This window comes from Carlito syrichta, unplaced genomic scaffold (genome assembly GCF_000164805.1).
Source record: "Carlito syrichta isolate Samal-C Ts95f unplaced genomic scaffold, Tarsius_syrichta-2.0.1 Scaffold314889, whole genome shotgun sequence".
Taxonomy (NCBI): Eukaryota; Metazoa; Chordata; class Mammalia; order Primates; family Tarsiidae; genus Carlito; species Carlito syrichta.
Window position 1 is genome coordinate 289,779 of NW_007258985.1, and position 4,901 is coordinate 294,679.

The following is a 4,901-nucleotide window of genomic DNA, read 5'->3' on the forward strand; positions in this document are numbered from 1 at the left end:
CATTTAAAATGCTTTCTTTCACTTGGTTATGAGTTACTAGATATTGCTTGAGTAAAAAATGATATAAGTATATTCACTTTTTATTTGATTTAGAATAATGTAGTTTAGTGTTCAGACATAAGGTTTTTTAGAAGCATGAGTTCATAGTAAGTTTATTATAAATTCATTATAAGTTCAGACACATACCTAGGAGTTATGTAGGTGATTTATAACATTGTTTTTACGGATTTAGGGTAAAGACTAATCATTAAGGTTTTTTACTTAGTTCAATAGTTAAGATTTTGAGTTAACATATATAAATAGGTTTTCACTGAATTCATGATATATTAATTAGATACTTTTATGACAAATTAACTGGATACAGAAGGCAACCTTGGGGCCTGGGAAACATCATTAAAAGCTTCTTTTGAGTTTTCTTTAGGAATATATACTGCACGATAAGAAAAAAGCAATGAAAACACCTGGATGAGGAAAGGTGATAACGAAGCTTTGAAGATTATAAAAACCCCAGAGAAAACTCCTGATACGTGGAGACATGCACACCTGGAAACTTTCTTGAGACACTTCAAGGACTGTAATTTAGGACTTACGACCAAAACTATCATTCTTGGCCTTCAGAATAGTTTTACAGTTTAAAATTGTTTTGTGTTTCTAGGAATAGTGTTATAGTTTGAGATTGTTTTGAAAAGAGTTGCTGGTAGTCCTATTCTAGGCATGATAATTGTTTTATCCAGGTACTAAACATAGTTGGTAAATGTATAATCATGCAAGTTTATATAACTAATATACATATACATGAGGGTTGACAAAAAATTAGTAGGCTTTGATTATGTTTAACAAGGTTTTCACTTTGAATCGTTAATTAAGTTTTAATGCTGTAGTTTGATATTTTATAATTACTTTGAAGATTGTTTTAGGTTCATAAGTCTAAGTTCGCATAATGATGAAGTTGGTGCTTTAAAGATAATAATAATTGCTTAGGTGGTTATCTCAAGACAAAGATATTTTCCAAGAGGTTGTCAAGCATAAAGGAAAACAGTCAAACCACCCCCCAAACCACCATTAACCTAAACTTAAAAGCTCATTAGCAAATTATACAGCCATAATGATTTTAGTTGTGTTAGTTTTATTTTATTATGTTTTAGTTCATTTTTGTATGGTTAAAATTAAATATTAGTGTATGTATTTTCACAGTAAGTCACTTTCATAGTTATTCTTTAAATGTTAGCCACTGTTTTTTGGTCAAGTTAATAGGCTTCAAATTTCTACTATCACTAGATTCGATTTATAGTTTTGTTTTGGTGACTTTAAGTCTTTTTTAATTAGACAAATGATGTATAACAGAAATCAAAGCAAGCCTTGTAGATTAAGTGATGCATTATGTTTAGTTTAAGTAAAACTCCTTTTAAACTTAAGACTCATTAACTGAAAGTAGTGTTTTTGGCCTGTTTGTTGCTTCTAAGACCACTAGATGGCGATAACTTCTAAAGGATGATGTGCATGAAGGAATTTTCTTTGACCTTTCCCTTATACGAATAGTATAAAAGCTCTCTGTTAATTAACAATAAATGACATCTGTCCTGCAAACGGTATCCGTGTGTATTCTTTCATCGCCTACTCTGTCTCCTCTTCGGGAAACCCTAGACCCGGCAGGAGCAGGACTCCTGCATCAAGCACCTTTGGATTTTTTTGATTATGAAGGCCAAGAGTCAAATTGCTCGGCTACAGATGGATGGGTTCAAGAGTCTTCTCTTGCTTTAAACCACACACAAAACTCAATCTCATGAGTTGATTAGTAAATAGATAGAAACTCTACATTCAAATATAGGTAATGTTTTTTACAAGTTGAAATTAGCTCACTTAGTTTATTAATTCCTTACAGCAACCTTAACAAATTGCCACAAACTTGGTGACTTAAAACAACATACATTTATTATCTTACAGTTCTGGAGATCAGCCAGGCTCAGTGGCTCAGCCTGTAATCCCGCGTCTTTGGGAGACTGAGGTGAGTGGATAGCCTGAGTCCGCGGGTTCGAGACCCGCCTGGGCAGGCGAGACTTCATCTCTACAATAAATCAAAAAATCAGCTGGGCATGGTAGCACGCACCTGTAATTCCGGCTATTTGGAAGGCTGAGGTGGAAGGATGGCCGGAGCCCAGCAGGCGACACTGTGGTGGCTGGAAGCGGCCACTGCACTCCAGTCTGGGCGACAGAGTGAGACTCCAACTCAAAAAAAACCAAAACAAAGCAAAAAAGCAGTTCTGGAGATCAAAAGACCAAAATTCATTTCAGTGGGCTAAAATCAAGGTGTCACTGACAACTTGCCAGGTGGCAAAGTGGTCAATTAGTACAATAAGCCAAGATAAAAGTAACAAGCCTTTCTTCACTTACTTAGTATAAGTAAGAGGCAAAAACAGGCTCCAGTTTCCCAGTGTTCCATTTATTCTAAAAGGAAAACGTCTGGTAGGTAAGTGCGGATGGGAAAAACATCTCATTGCTAAGAAGTCCTGATCAAAAGGTTTTGCTATTTTATGAATCTAGAGATTGGGGGGTGGGGTGTAGGTGAGGGGGAGGGAGTGGAGAGATTAGAGAGAAGGGCTAGGAGTGGAAAGGACTGAGTCATAGTAGAGAAGAGTGTCCTAGGTAAGTCTCCCCCATCCCATAAGAAGCCTACAAATGGGCTAGGAATGTAAGTATGTGCATAAGTATGACTGACAGAGGGAGGTAGGGAGTTGTAGGAAGGGCTTGGTCCTTGACTGCATTGCTCTCCAGAGACTGCAGTGTACTAGTTGTGCAGAAAGTCTGGTGTGGAGAGGGCAGCTTTTCATCATGAGCCTGCCAAGTCAAGCCTTTGCAATTACCTATGAAAGATTACACAGTTCCAGGGATTTTGCCCTGGAACTGGACTTAGTCATATTTTCTTTTCTTTTCTGTCTTCTAGAGGCTACCTGCATTCCTTGGCTCACAGTTCCATTTTCTATCTTCAAAGTCAACAACATAACATTTTTTAGTCTCTGATTCTAACCCTTCTACTTCCCTCCATATAAGGAGCCATTGATTATGTTGGACCCACCCAGATAATCCAGAATGAGTTTGTCGCAAGATCTTTACTTAACCATATCTGCAAAGTCCCTTTTATCACATGAGGTAACATTGCCACAGCTTCAGAAGATTAGGGTGTGGACATCATGGGGCTATTATTCTGACTACCGTGCACTTACTATTGAATTTCATTCTTAAAGATAGGGTGCAACATTCAGCACTCTGCCTTTTGCTTTGGAGGAGATAATCTAACATGCTCTAGACCACAGGACCTCCAGAAATTTCACTGTGGTGACAGTCCTTTCAATTTTCACACATATGGGACCAACCATCTGTAAAGCCATATTATCTTACCAAAAGTATTTAAAGAATTTGCTGTCTCCAGCTCAATTGGTCCTTTCAGCCTAATGTTATCAGAATAGTGAGTCACCATAAAGTTCTGGTAGATGGCAAGACACTTGAGAAGTGTCTAAATTGGAGCCTAAATTGTGTCATGGAGTTTAAGAGCTAATGCAGCCCTGAGACAGTGGTAAAATTATACTCTGAACCTTCCCTTTTGGTGTATATACTCACTGAAATAAATTTTAAAAGGAATAGCTACATAAATAAGTGTTAGGGTAAACTGTGGGCCAGTGGGCCAGTGCTGTGGGAATAAAGCAAAGAATTGCAAAGACAAAGCAAATGAATTTATTCCACTCAAGGGAGAATGGGACCAACACTAAGAGGCAATGTGGTGAGGTGGTTGAGGATGGAAGGCCTTTTAAAGTTTTAGCAAGTAACCGGGCTTGGTGGCTCAGCCTGTAATCCTGCGCCTTTGGGAGGCTGAGGTGAGTGGATTGCCTGAGCCCGCATGTTCGAGACCCGCCTGGGCAACTTGGCAAGCCCTCATCTCTACAATAAATCAAAAAATTAGCCAGGTGTGATAGTGCGCGCCTGTAGTTCCAGCTACTCGGAAGGCTGAGCTGGAAGGATCACCAGAGCCCAGCAGGTCAAAGCTGAGGTGGCCCCACTGCACTCCAGTCTGGGCGACAGAGTGAGACTCCGACTCAAACAGGTTCTTACTCAGAAGTGGACCCTAAACAATTATCATAAAACTATAAAAAAGGGATTGGCAGTAGTAGATCATTGCCAGGGGAGGGGGAGGGGGCACATTTCATCAATAAGGGTACCTGATCTCAAACCAGGTGAAGTGGGGACCAAAGCCAGGCCCAAATTTTATCTTAAAATGACCATTTGTATACCTAATCCTGAATTGTACCCCACATCTTTAAAATAACAACAACAAAAACAACAAAGTTTTAGCAAGGAGACAGGGTAAAAAAAAATCTCCAGCAGCTACATTCCTAAATATTGATAACACCATTCTTGTGTCCTTGACATTGTCAGGCAACCAGTCCTGTGACACCAGGGCCTTCAGCCTCTGTCAGGCTGATATGCAGTCATGAAAGGCTGATTACAATAGATTAGGTCAGCTTGGTCCTGTACAGTTGAAAAACAAGTGCCTAGAATAGAGGCGTAATCAGTACAAGACATACTTGGGAGTTGCAAAAGAATTATCAATAGCTACCTCCAGAAAACTGGTGTTGTCTTTGATGGTTAGAAAGTAGGGAATGGAACAAATAGCTAGCGAAGTATAACAAAGCTTGAGCAATGTTAAAATGGCTAACTTAGCTAACATTACTCCATTTGACTTCACCTTTTCAATAGGTACATTCCTGGAACCAGAAGCTAGATTAAATCTTACAGTAAAAATACCACTTAAAGATCAATTTCAATGAAGATTACAACCCAATTAAGCTTATAATAATCCATTTCATTCACCAGGCTCATTTATCTTATGCACAGGCCAGACTGATAAT